This window comes from Platalea leucorodia (genome assembly GCF_965183815.1).
Source record: "Platalea leucorodia genome assembly, chromosome: 9".
Classification (NCBI taxonomy): domain Eukaryota; kingdom Metazoa; phylum Chordata; class Aves; order Pelecaniformes; family Threskiornithidae; genus Platalea; species Platalea leucorodia.
In genome coordinates this window covers 15659884-15673857 of record NC_138831.1, presented here as the reverse complement: position 1 = coordinate 15673857, position 13974 = coordinate 15659884, and the positions used below count along the sequence as shown (strand labels likewise).

The 13974-nt window shown below is 50.2% G+C and overlaps 1 protein-coding gene across 4 annotated transcripts in view; it reads left to right on the top strand.

Annotated features, from left to right (window-relative positions):
- The window catches only part of SRGAP3 (SLIT-ROBO Rho GTPase activating protein 3), a 133705-nt gene that overhangs the window by 50858 nt on the left and 68873 nt on the right, over positions 1 to 13974 (top strand). The window lies entirely within an intron of this gene.

Sequence of the window (13974 nt, the reverse complement as noted above, 5' to 3'; positions counted from 1 at the left end):
GGGCAGGATCCAGGAGTAGTCTTGGTTAGCAGCAAAAGTGGCATTTTCCTAACCCGGGCTGCCCTGAGCTGCTAGTCGGGGCTCCCAAACCCCACGTTTCCTCCTGGGGGATGCTGCCGCCCGGCCCCCCTGCACCCTGCCCTGGGCTCCCTCCAGGTCAGGGGGTTTCCCAGGAGGGAAGAAGTGACTTAGGTGAAGATCTAATTTCTTACACTTTCATTTCCTTTTTTAGTAGTTACAAATTAAGAGGTTACCGTACAGCCCAGCGAGTAACCATGTAAGGGCTCAGTGTGGGTACGAAGGCAAAACCAGGGCTGTTCAGTGGAAGTGCCGTTGGTTTGGTGCTGTGTCTGGGAGTGGGCTGGCCCCTGAGGCGCTCCCTTAGACTGGGGATTAAAGACACGCATGAAAAAAACTGTACGAAAAATGCCAATGCCACATGAATTGTTTTCAGACTTGAGAGAAGTGTTTTTTTTCTCTCTCTCTTTAAATCTGAAACTTCTAGTTTTGGATAAAAGGCTTGTCTCATTCTTTGTTTTACCAGGAGCCAAATCTCTTGTCTTTTTCTAGATAGGGTTGTTAATAGTGACATGTAAGGGAAGGAGGGAGGCTTGTTTGCTTGCTTTGGCCTGTTTGCTTGGTTCCTTCCCTGAAGCTTTCGGAGGCATTCACCACCCCAAGGGTACCCTCAGGCTGGCGCTCGGGGGATCTGTGCGGCAGGAAGGAGGAAGCACGGCTGGCAGCTCTGTGTTCGAGATGCTCCAGGCCATGGTCCTTGTAGCTCCTTGGCTGTTTAAGCTGAATAGTGTCACTGTTGGGACCCACCAAAGCCTCAGCCCGAATTCAGCTGTGGTGAGATGGATGCTCCTCTGGCAGCACCGTCCCTCGATTCCCTCTGACGGTGCTGCTGAACCGTGTCAGCAGCGGGAGCTGGCTGTGGAGCGGGGTGAGATGGGCGGATGAAAAGCACCGTGCTGGGGAGCAGGAGCATCCCATGGGCACGTCGTACCGCGGGGGCCCTCGGGGCTCTGCCCTGCCTTTCTTCATACACATGTAACTGTCCATGGAGACTGAGCCCAGCTCCCCAAGCATCGTGCCTCGGGGGGTTCTGGCCGCTGTCGGGGCTGCGCTGGCAGCTGCCTGGCCTGGGGCAGGTGGGTTTGGTTGGTGTCATGGCCTGTTTGGCGTTTTAATAATGAATCCGGGCTAGCGGTGGGTTAGATGTGTGGGCGAGGGTTCTCCCAAGGGAAATGGTGTGTACTGTTGGAAAACAGGATGACAAAGCGCTAGAAAATACATAAGAGGTAATTCTGTGGTGAAGAGAGCTGGGCTTTTAGTGAAGACAGCACGTGAATAGTCTGAAGGGGGAAATAAAAGAAATTGGGAGTCAAACAGCCTTCTTAGTGTATTCTATATTTATAGAAGAATTGGATTCTCCTCTGAGTCCAACTTGCCATGCTATATTTGCAATAAACTATTGGGTCTAATCCCAGTTGTGAGGAAAATAATGGTTTTTGTTGCCAAGCATATTTTCTCACTTGTCACAAATCAGTGGGGTGAAACATATGCTAGAGGAACGGCTGTCCTAGGCTGCCCGTTTGGAAGATCAGCTGCTGACACTGTTCTCCTGGACAGATAATTCAGCATCCCCTGAGCAGCCACTCTTGGCCCAGTCAGGTGTGGTGGGTGGGCTGCACCCAAAGCCCTGGGCTAGAGGCTGGTGGCAGCAGGGCTCAGTCCTGCTCTCTTGGCTGTGCCCGGCCCGTGGGAGCATGCCGGGTGAGGAGGAGGAGGAGGAGGAGGTCTCTGAAAGCTTTCATCCCAGCCCGTTGCTAGAGAAACCCCCGCTTTTGTCTGTCCCTGTCTGAGCAGCCGGAGCCTGGCCCTGGCCCGACGGGACCCTGTGGCGGGGGGCTGGGGCAGGGGCAGCGTGCCAAAACCGCCATCTCCCTGAGGAGGAGGGTGCTTGCCCTCCCGGCTGGCGAGGATGGTTACAGGGGTCCGGCCATGGGCTGCAGCTGGTGGGGCTGGGATGTGCAGGGCTGGGCAGGCTCCCAGCCGGACAGCTCTGCGGGCTGGAGCATCGCTGCGTCCCCGCGGCCACGGCTTTAGGCTTTCTTGCTCACTGGCGCACGCTTGGGTCCTGTGGTCTCTCGTGTTTCAATTCAGGCTACGTACCTTCACGAGTCTTAAGTATCCGGGTTTTTCCACCGCCTGTTTTTTACCACTTTTTGCACGTTAGAATTGGGTTTATTTAATAAGCCCATCCTAAACTTGTCATGCATTGCCTGTATGTGAACTTTGCAACAGGTCCAGGGGCTGGTCCTGGGTCCTGCACATGGTCTCACCTCTTCTGGCAACAGGCTCTGCTGGGACCCAGCTGAATTGTTGCTATAGGAGTAAGTGTGTGAGTTGTTGCAAAGCTGTGGTGTTCGGCTGCGAGTGTTGTGTTGAAGGTACAGCAGCACAAAGTGCCACTGTTAGTCTCGTGGTGCTTTGACCTACGATGGGATAAGCAAAAGTAAATGTAGCTGTGAACCATCACACCTTCTGCCACTTAGCTTGTGGTTGCTTCGCTCAATCTTTTGTTTTTTGTTTAAGATGTTTTACTGTTTATGAAGAAAGTAATTTCTGGAGTATCAGTATACCGCTAATCAGCACTGTACTTCCGCTGGTGTTGGTTTCCACTGTAGTTGATGCCATTTAAGGAGCTTGGCCCTCACCAGCATTTGGGGTAAGAAGTATTGGAGCCAGGGGTTACTGGAAGAGGGGGAGACTTGCAAAATAACTGCTGGAGAGCAAGATTGTCTCACTTACTCCATGTACTGCCAAAGGATGAAATCCTAGCTCTATTGAAGCTGGTGGGAGTTTTGCCACCGTCTCAGCTGGGGCCAGGATTTTAACATGGTATTTGTAAATGCCTGAAATTCAGAGATTCTCCTGCCCAGGAGAATATGTGAACTGTATGAGACACAAGGAATAAGTGAATAATAATAATAATAACAACAATAATAAGGAATACCACTGGTAAAAGTTGCGTTGATCTAGTGGCATTCATCTAGAGTTTAATTGTTATATTTAAAAAATGAGACCATACGGAAAATATCCTTCAGTAAGCTGAGGGTGGGACCGGTTGAAGTAGCGGCATGTTAATAATGAACTGGAGCCGAGCATGCTGTCTTCATCTTGACCTCTCCACATAAGCATGTTACTTCTAATATGAGTGCTCAAATTGGCCACGGTTTGTCCTAAATAATTTTGTTCTTTGTAAAGCACTGCATCATCCGTGTTGTCAGAGGTATGCTATTTGGATGCATGTAATCGTTCTCGGGCTCCATGCGTGGCTGCCAGCATTGTCCTTACTGGAGAATGGATGAGGTGAACATCCTAGGAGAGGAAAAAATGAGACTTACCCCGATCTGCTGGCCAAGATGTCAACATCAACCCAAACAACACTTTTCTGAAGTCTTGAAAAGGTTTGGGGAATTGCCTTTGTTTTGCTCTTTCACTGGTCCACCGGTGAGTATCAGTTTCCAACCCAAATGCAGAGCTCCCTCAAGGAATGAGAGTTGGTCTTGCCGTGGTGGTGATCATATGAACTCCAGCATTTCTGAAGGCCTGTGTTTCCAGAAGTTCAACAGAAGTGCCCCTGAGAATCAGCTCATCTTGGGACCCTGTGTGAGCCGCTGTTGGTGATGTGCTGTGTGCTGTAAGCCTGGGGTGCTCGTTGTTCTGCTGCAGCCTCCTTGTGCGGTGGGGAACAGGGCTCAGCTGCAGCTGGTGGGCACATGTGACTGGGCACGGTGTTGCCGTCTCCTGCTGGCACAGAGAGCTGCGGGTGTCCGGGAGTGGTGATGATCGGACTGTTTTGGAGACGAGTCTTATGTTAAGAAAGCAGCCAAAAAAATACCTTTCCCTGGAGATCTTTCTGGCCCTTTGTGCAACAGACTTCTCCATTGACATCGAATGCTGCCTTCACGCACTGACATTGCGGAGGCTGATGCCTGATAGAAAACACCGTCAGAGCAACTGTAAATCTTTTTGTATCGGAGGAGGAACAACGCCTAACATTACAAAACCCGAATGGAAAGGATTACTTCCTCCGTGTAGGTCTTTGCCGTTTGATGCAGAAGCACGCTGTCCTGCTGCAAACACACACACAGAGTTTCAGCCAGGCTGAGCATTGTAGTTAGGTTGTAGTGACCAGAAGGTCAAAACATGTCGCCTCTGAGCCCCCTGCCCAGCTGTAGGCTCGTAGGGCTGTCAAGGACTGGCTGCCCAGTCATCCCCTCCAGCTGTTGGCCATAAGAGGCACCATGTTATCATGTTCACGGTGTTATTGACTGCTACTGCTAGGGTAGCTACGTCTTCTCCCATGCCTCCCGCTGGCTGACCCAGAATCTTACCGATTTTGCCAATTTCTCACCTAATTTTCCTCATGACAGGTTTACATCTATTTATCTTATGCTAATACTCTTTATTCAGTTTTAAATTGCTCCTTTCTTGGGTCTGCTTCCCCATAGACAGCAACTGTATATGCTCTCAGCTGTTTTTTTCCTGAGCTGGCTTTTGAATAGCTCTGTCAAGTTTTTGGGTGGGTTGTTTTTTTATTTTTTTTTTATTTTTTTTATTTTTTTTTTATTTCTGTTCACATCCTGATGGTGCTGGGTTTTCATTTTTTTTCTTTTTTTTCTTTTCCCCTCCCCCCATTTTTAATGTTGTCATTCATTTACAAACCTGCCAAAGGCTGAATGTAAAACGGTTTTCTCATCTCTATGCTCTCTCTAACACTCATGTACCACTTGGCTGGTGGTGGTGGGAAGCTGTTTGCAGTGGGTTTATCCCTGCTCAAGCACATCAGTCTGCACACAGTGCTTGTGTCATGGCACTGGCCATGGTGGCCATGCTTGCTTTCCTTCTGCATCCCCTCTGTCTCACTCAGGAGCCTTTCTCCGACTTTTAGAGGGACGTGAGCATTATTGGGGGTCTTCGACAAGGGACTTCGGCTGTATTTGGGATCTCGGTAGTCTGGATTGATGGTGGGACCCGTCATTGGGGCTCTGCAGGGCCATGCTCCCCTGCGCTGAGCCATGTTAAATGTGGTCCTGGAGGCTGCGGTGGTTGTCATCCCGCCCGCCGCCCCGGGGAGGCTGCTGGGCCCCAGGGCTGGAGTGCGTCTCCTCGGAAAATCTGATTGCTGCTGACATCTCACGTGGTTACGTGTGCGGCCTAAGAATAACGAGCAGTCATCGTCTGCAATATGGGCTAATTGATTTGAAAATATTTACAAAAGCCAAATCCCCAGATCTTCTGATTTTACAGATGTTCCTTCTCTCGGCTGGATTAGCAGTCCCACAGCCCATCTTGAGCATTGTTGCTCTCCTTGGTTTGCCAAGGAATTTTGTTTTCTTCAACATCCCTGCCGCTGTGTTTCAGAAGAGCTGAGGAAATCATATTTCTTGCATTTTCTACCTCTGAGCCTGTGTTTTAAATAACAGGACTGCTCACAGTGGAAACTCCTTTCTTATGAACAAAACCAAGCAAACTGGGAGGAAAAAAGCAGCAAGTCTTGATAGCCAGTTGTCCACCAGAGTTCAAGGAGACTCAAGGAGCTTTTTAGCAGCCCTGTTTGCAGAATGGCTCACTCTGTTGTTCTCCTTTGGCACTGTTTGTGATTTCATGTATTGTGAATTAAATCATGGGAGCATTTCAGACAAACTACTGTTGGAAACATGACCGGCTACACAATTTTATTTAATGTTTTGCTTTCTGCTTTTTGGCAAATGCTTTCAGTTCTTCCTCAAGCAGTTTGGTAGGTTTTTGTTTATTGATTTCTACTAAAAGTTCCTATAAATTCCAAGTTCAGAAACACAAATTGCGAGGTGGCTGTTTTTTTCCTGTGGACCTGTGGCATTTCTGTTCACATCCTGATGGTGCTGGGCAGAAGCCAGAGTTGGAGAGTTTTCCTAGTGAGGTTTGCTCTTCATGGCAAGGAGCTTATTTTTAATCGAGCAAGGAAAGCTCTGAACATGAAATATTAAAAAAACCTATATGTACTAGTTGAATGAAGAAAGGGGCTGAGCCGAGTTTGGGTCATTTCTTTGAGAAACCTTTAGCTTTCACAGAGTAACTTGTTACTGATGCTCGCCGAGTTTAGTTTGCCAAATTATTTTTATTCAGTGCAAATAGGGACCTGCCACCATTATGTGAATTGCAGGAGTGACCAACCTGCCATCGTGTAAGCGTCTCCTGTACACGTTTCTTCAGCTGTGAGTAGAAGCAGTCCTATTGCTGCAACTTCTTAGTAACGGTTATGCGGAAGCGTGAAACCGGAGAGGCCAGGCTGACCACAGACAGCGTTTCATTAGGTTATAATGGCTCAGTCCAAAGCTTTGGGGAAGAGGAGTGCAAATGAGAGTGCTTGCCGTCCAAACCTGGGCCTGGGTTGTAATTTCCAGCTGCTCCCTACTTCACTCTAATGGCCAAAGCAAACCACTTTTCTCCAGGTGCCCTTTGGAGATGTTGCACTGCTCTGCCAGCCTGTGACGAGTGACTCTCAGATCACCCGGGATAAAACTCTTAGCCGGGGGTTTCTCATTTCCAGTTATTTGAGGGACAAAGTGGCTGTTTGGCCAGGTAAGAGCGATGCAGAGGCAGGGTCCATGTCCAGCTCCCCTGGGACAGTGGGCAAACACAGGATCACTCCTGGCTGCGGCGGTGCTTGGGGTGCCGATTCCTGTCGTAGGAGGTGTTGGATGAGAGTCCCTCTGGTCCGCCTGGGCGGTGGGTGCTACGCAGCCCTCCGCTGCGGGCAGAGGCTGTGGCCCATGCAAGGCTGTCGGTGTCCCTCCTGCGCGCAGCCAGCTGGATGCGGCAGTGGTACGGGCAGCCCTGCCCGAAACCTTCAGCTGACAGCACACCCACTGCCAGGGAGCAGGAACGAAGGGGTTAATCCTTGAGCAATGGCGGGCGCCCATCAAGTTTTTAACAGTTTAGCTTTTTCTTTGTAGACTTTACTGTAGCCCAACGAAACGTGAACTTTTCTGTTCCCAGTTGCCTGTGCTTTGGGCTTGTCTTGCTCCAGTTGTTTCGAAAAGCCAGTTCTCCGCAAGGCATGTCAGTCGAGTGCCTGGAGATGACTCCCCTCTCTCCAGTTACAGAAACACAATTAGTCATCCCTTCCTGTGAGCGTCCTCTGCTTTCTAGCTCTGTCTTCCAGAGTTTAAGGTTTTGGGGTCAGGTGCTGAAGAGATATTTGTCTAACAGGGAAAACATAATTGGCAGTTGGTTGAAGGTTATAATTAAAAGCCTGTTAATCCCCCCACGATGGACAGGACTGATGCTGCTGGCCAGAAAATTGCTTGTAAACAGCGCTGGTAAAGATGGGGTGGGTTTCAGTGTGGATTCTCAGCTGGCACCCATCAAGGTGGCACCCTGGATGTTAGTAGACGCCTGTTGGGTTTGGGTTCGCTGGGGATCCGCTCCCTCTGTCTCCAGTGCGTGAGCAGGCTGGGTTAGAGGGAGAGGATGGAGCGTGTCGGGATCAAACAGCAAATGGTGTCTGCTCCGTCGGTGGGGCTGGTCTCCAGCTCCACTGCGCAGGCGGGAGAAAATGGATATCCTCCAAGTGCTCCTGCCCGTTCCCTAGGCAGCAGGCGCGAAGGGCGGAAAAAGGCTTTTCTGCCTGCCTGTATTTTTTCATGATTATGTGAAAAGGCTACTTAAGAGCAAGTTCATTTTAATTGAAAGGAGAGTGCCTCTTAAATGCAGCAGCAAAGTAACTATGGAAGCAGGGGAGCGACAATGCAGGTGCTGTCAGGGGCTGTGGTTGTGAGCGGCTGACTCACGGAGACCTCCACAGCACTGAAGAATGTAATTTTCTCTGCTGTTGCTTCTGTCTTTGCATTAATGATGCCAGCAGTGCTTAATTTTGTTTTCTGCTGCAAACCTTTTCCATTTAACATGCAGCAACAGCTCCTGGGGTCAGTGGCCATCTCTGTTTGTTTGTGTGACTGCTCGTAGCTGAGTGGCTTTAGGGTCATGGCTAGCGGGCTCTCCATGTCTGGAGAGACTGCCCTTTGCCTCTTTGTGCTTCAATGGTACTGCCCTGGCTGAACTTCTGTAAGGAAACATGAGAGTATCAGAGCAATGTGTTATGGGAGCGGGGGAAACAAAGAAATTCTGTTGATGAAAGTCAAAATGTGCCTTTCTCATGCCTGGATGCCCAAGAGCATCCTCACCCTCTGGTGGGACTGACGTGCCACTGTTGAGTCCTTCTTGGTACCAGACTCTGGGATGAGCCAGCACATGGGAGAGGGCGCTGGGTCCTGCCTGGCCGGCTGGGGCCGGCGCTGGGCTTGTGAGCGTGCGGCGAGCGTGCAGGAGGCGGTGACCCTCACCGAGCTCGCGGCGGAGGCTGCTGGCTGCGGGCCCAGTGGGCGCAGACTGCAAATGCCTGTTACTCGGAGCAGGGGGTGGTGAAAGCTACGGGAGCCTTGGTGTTGCTGCTGTCTGAACTGTCTTGAATGACCCCTTTAAGAGTCAAAGAGAAATCTTTGTGCCAGATACAAAGATCAAATGAGAGCAGTAGCTCAGATCTGGAGAAAAATAGGAAGAGGTAGGAAATTGAAAAGATTGGAGAAGCGTTATTGATATTCCTTGTATTTTTGTGCATTGTCAGGGTTGTTAAGAGCTGTTCTGGAGACCACCTCGGGTTGTAATCCACTGTGAAAAGAGAACTAGAGATCAAATCTGTGGTTTGTTTTTTTTGTTTTTTTTTTTTTCTTTAAATCTATATCAAACTTGCTCAGGAAAGCAGAGAGCTGTTAAGCAAGTCCTGTGTTGGCACCAGCAGGAGTGGGAATGTAAAATCCATATGGGATGTAATGAAATTTCCACTGACCTTGTGTGGGAAGGAAACGCTTGTTGGCAGGGGAATGTGAAGGTTTTAAAAATGTTTTGTTATGAAACTGGTACCTTTGTGTCCTCTAGGAACATAGCAGTGGGTTTTCAGGAGGCTTGATTCAAAGGCGGTTACTTTGCCACCCTCGGCTGCAGTGAATGCCATCGTTAACTGCAGAAGTTGTGTAACGGGGACACAACTTCAAAAGGGGGTGTGTATGGAGCAGCGCTGTAACGTGGCAGGCACGCTGTACCCCGGGAAGCCGTTCTGACGAGCTCAGTGGATGACAGCACCGGCCTGCCATCTCGCATCCTGGCTCCGCTCGGGTGGAACGGGAGCTGTCGGAAGCCATGACTGCGTAGGTGGTCGTCTGCTGTTGATCCCAGAAGGCATCGCAGCTCTTGCACCACACAGAACCCCTGAAGAGCAGTCTTCCTGATGAAATCAAAGCTGCAGTGCTGCAGTGATCTTTCCGTAAAACCTAGACTATTTTTCAGCAAATGCTGGAGTCCCAGCTGCCAGGGACTGGACCAGCTTTCAGGTGTGATGACCGAGTGCTGCTTTCTGGAAGTTCACTCAGCTTCTCCAGGCATTCCTATGCAATTCTGTAGCAAAACCAGGGTAAATATTGCTGTGTGGCATTAAAGCATCCTTCCTCTCTCCCCAGAGAAAGTGCCATTGCAAGGGGAGCAAATCTGTTTTCTGCATATGAGTGCAAATGTGAAGAAGAGGGGATGAGAAGCAGCATTGTTTGTTTGTGAGGTGTGCACTTCTGTGTTTTGGAGTGGTGCTGGGTACCACAGGGATAGGATACTGCTCATTTTGATGCAAGAGTAAAGACCGAGATGCTCTGCTACTTTGAGACCTCATTTGCAATGAGAATTTAATTCCTTTTTTTCCCATTCTTTTAGCAGCCTTTTTTTTTTTTTTTTTTTAAAAAAAAAGGTTATTTCTAGCATTGCTTATACAGCGGAACTGTCTTTCATTTCGGGGTGTTCTGCAGCTCAGCTGTGAATGAGGGCTGATGTTTGTGTGCAGCAGATGCCCCGAGTCACAGGGGAGCCCTGACCGTGCAGCACCGCCTGGGTGGAGGCAGCAGTTGTGCTGAGCATCCCTGCTGCGCGTCACCCTTCCTCCTCTGCCCGGGGCCTCGGCCCTTCTGGCTCCTGTGTCTGGCATCCTTGTGTCTGCAGATGGGATGAATGTAGGTCAGAAACGAGTTAGTGCTTTGGCCACTGCAGGGATGGTTATGCAGTTAGCCAGACACACTTCGGGAATGGAAAATAGCTTTGCTAGTGGCCAAGTGCAGTGTGTTAAGTCCCTCACTGAGACTTTGTATGAGCCTCAGATGCATTTTTATGAACGATCGATCGTGCTATCCTCTCTTGAAGTATCAAGAAAATAAAGGAAGTGCTGTAAATGCAGTGCCCACAGAGGATCCCACATAAGGTGACTGATTAACTTTGGAGTTTTCAGCATTCGTTATTTCCAAGGAGCTTTTGGTTTTTAGGTGACCTTCACGCAGCCTGCAGCCTCCAGTCCCATTATTGCCATTGTTAAATTACCCAGTAATGAGATTGCTGCAGGTGTCCTTGTTCTGCAGCTCTCCAAGTTCACCTGTCAGGCTGTGAGTGGCTCAGTCTTGCACGATAGTTGTTCCATGAAGAAATGTTGAAAAATATCAGATGCTTATAATGGCAATTTTAACCTCCTCCATGTGGGATCCTCACAAATTTAAAGAGCTTGAAATTGTCCATAAATCTTTTGTGATTTCAGTCAGTGCTTTGCATGATCATTACTTAATAATTTATCAATTCAGTGGCCAGTATGGAGTAATGATTGTCTGGATAGGACCATGCAGTAGTTGTGAAGTTGTGGGACAGCCTGATGCTGGCAGGGGACTGGCAGGGCTAGCCTGCCTTCTGTGTATATATCTATATATTTTTTTATATATATATATATGCATACTCAATATTATTTCATGCATTGGAATGACACCACTGTATTGTCTTGGTTCAGGTCATTGAGCTTCCCAATTACGATGCAGTGATTTCACGTGCATGTGCTCAGGCAGTACAGGTATTTTTAGTTTGCTGTGGCCCTTGCGGGTAAGTTACCGTTTGTCGTCTTGCCATGCTGAATTTGCAGAAGGAACCAAAGATAAGGTCTAGCTCTCTTGCCAAAGATCTTTACCAGTTTTAGGACTTCCTTCTTAGTACAGGCTGAGTCTTCCTATCACGTAGACAGCGACAGTTCAGTGTGCTGCAGCCTTGCACCACAAGTCTAAGAAAGTACAGTTCCTGTTGTTGAGGAGAACCTAGGCAGAAGGTCACCCAAGAGCTTGTGTTTGCAGTCCCCTCCTGGTAATCCTTGTAGGCGGCCAAGCACGTCCTCGCAGTGCGGGAGGGCTCTGCACCTCTCGCAGAAGGCGCCCGCGGTCCGGCAGGGCTGGCACTGCCCAGGGTTCCCGCTGTGATTGCCGGCAGCCGGAGGAGTCCCCTGGGAGCTGCTTCCTCCTCTGCCTGCCAGGCCGGTGCAGGCATGCCAGAAGCGCGCTGGAGCCTGCTGTCCTGTGGTGCAGCAAAATCCGTGAGCTGCATGGTGAAGCATTTGAACAAAACAAGCACCCACAAATACCTGTCGCCTGTCTTCCTCCTGTCGTGTCCATGGGCCTCTTGGCTGACAGTGGAGCCTGAGATAACGCTGGGGAAAGGAAACTTGGGGCTGCCCGTTTCAGCGAGCCCCGATGCACAGCTTCTTCAATAACCACAAGCTGTTTCTCCTGTGTGTGTGTGCATACGTGGTGGTGTGCACGTGCTTCATCTTGTTTGGTGATGCACTGAGTTTGGGAGCTAACTGTTAATGTGTTGTAAGGTGATAGAGGGAAAGCTGTGACCTGTGGCCTGGACGCTGTCTGAGCTGGGATGTGGTGCTAGTTGAAATCGTAAGCTTTGGTGCCACCAACATCATGTTCTTTCCCCTCTTGCTCTTGTTTCCTCTGTTGCCCCCCCACCCTCGCCTCCCAAAAAGGGCCAGAAGTTTGGGTGTTTATAAATCAGTCAAACTTCATGTTTTAAGAGCTGCCTGTCAGCTTAGATCGGGTGTGGGTCTGGTCCGTCACGTTAAAAAAGAAATGGCTCACCGGGCAGTGAGGTGTGGTGCGAGTGTCTGTGTGCTGTAGTGCTGGGCTGTGCGTACTGCGGGCACGCTCAGGGAGCGGCTGGCTGGCCCAAGGGCTCGTTGGTTGAGTGCAGGATTTGCCCTCTGGGTTGCACAGTTCTGCTAGACCGTGCAAGGAGGCTGTAGGGTACTTGGGCAAAGAAGAGGTGGAGATGGCGCTTCACCCCATATTTGGTGGGCTGCAGAGGTTGAGGGGATCTAGGCACTAATTTGGAAAGGAAATGTTAGTGTTAGGGCAGAAGGGAGTTGAATTGGTGGCGGTGCTGTTAGTGCTAGTAGTAGGCCAGCAGTGAATGGGCACATCTGTGGCAGCCAGGGAGGGGACAAGGTGGGACAGAGGCTCTCGGAGGTGTCTTTGTGTGCTGCCCCGTACCGCACTGGCCCCGTCGAGCCCTGGGGGTACACAGATGGCGAAGGGGGCAGGCGTGATGCTGCGCTCCCGCCGCTGAGCTGCTCTGCTGGCTTTTTTGCTAGGTATGCTTTGCAAATGTATCCTGTTGGGGTCTATCAGCTACAGGTGACCAAAGCGAGAAAAATATATATAATCGCAAACCTTAGGAAAACATAAAGAATTTCTTGTTTATTATGGATTGTTTATAAAAAAGTTTATAGCATTAAACAGCCTATTTCTGTGGATGTACTAAAATGGCGCAAGTGCCTTGTCTGCTCAATGGAGTGTATCTCGGTGCGTGGGGGACAAAGCTAAGTTTCTTGAGGTGAGCACATGCAGTAATACGCTGTTGCTGGAGGGGACCCAGTGACGGATGAGGTGTCTGTCTAGCTGCCTTCTGCAGGTGGGTGTGCAGTGGTGGGGAGGGCCTGGGGGGGTGCTCTCCCTCCTCCCCTTGGGGCCTGGGAACAGGCAGTCATTGCACGGACCCGTTTCATCATCCGACCTCTGTGATTCTGCCTTGTCTGATGCCTCTGCTGCGCAGCTGCCCCTCAGAAAGCCTGCTCAGCCCAATTGTTCTTGCTCTGCATATTTTTTCTACCATCTAGTCTTGTTGTTTCCTTGCATTTCCAGCTCTGCATGCCCCCTCCCCATGGGGCTCCCCTTCCCGCCAGGCAGAGCCCAGCTGCAGCTCCTGCAAGAGGCAGCCACTCCCTGTGCAGGCTTCCTCGCTGCACAGTGCTTCAAAGAGCTGCTAAAAACCTTCTCCGTGTTTGGGAAGCGGTTTGGAAGGTGTATTTCTGTCTCACCACATGCTGCAGGAGCTCCTCTTGCGGAGAGGGCAAAGGGTCTGACTGCGCTTCGTGAGCAGCGTTTCCTTCTCCGGTGCTTGCCTGTCTTCCCGAGATAAGCCCTGCGTCGGGGATTTACAGCGTGTTACCTGAGAAGGGGGAGCTGGAAAAAGTGCAATTGGTCTTTTACTGTGGGAGAGAAGTGTCCTCAAAATGAGGCTGGTCAAGGTGAAAAATGCAACTCTGACATATAAAGAGGAGAAACATTAGAACGGTCTTCCAATAATTTGAATGTGCTGAACAGACCTCAGTGTGCCTGAGGATATCGGTTATGGGCAGTGCCGGATAAGGGTCAGCACTGGAGAACAGGCCTGCCTGCTGCTTGTGGGATGCTCGTTCGTTGTAGGACGCAGCAGGCACCCCGGCGATGCTGTGGCAGAGGCGGGCTGCCCAAGGCTCCCGTCCTCTCTCCCTCCTCCACACAGGCACCCTCTGGCCACCGCAGAGCTTGCGGGGGGTTGTAGTGTATCTGTCACGGTGTCTGAAGGTCCTTATGAGAAAGCAAAAAAAACCTGGAACAGATAAAGTCTGTGGTGTTTTATGAGCTGGAGTTGGAGGGTCTGAAAGACTTTTTAAGCCTTTGAGCCAAAGACGAGTTTGATTTGCCAGTTAACCCGGCAGCACTGGGCGGGCGTGGGTGAGAGAAGTAT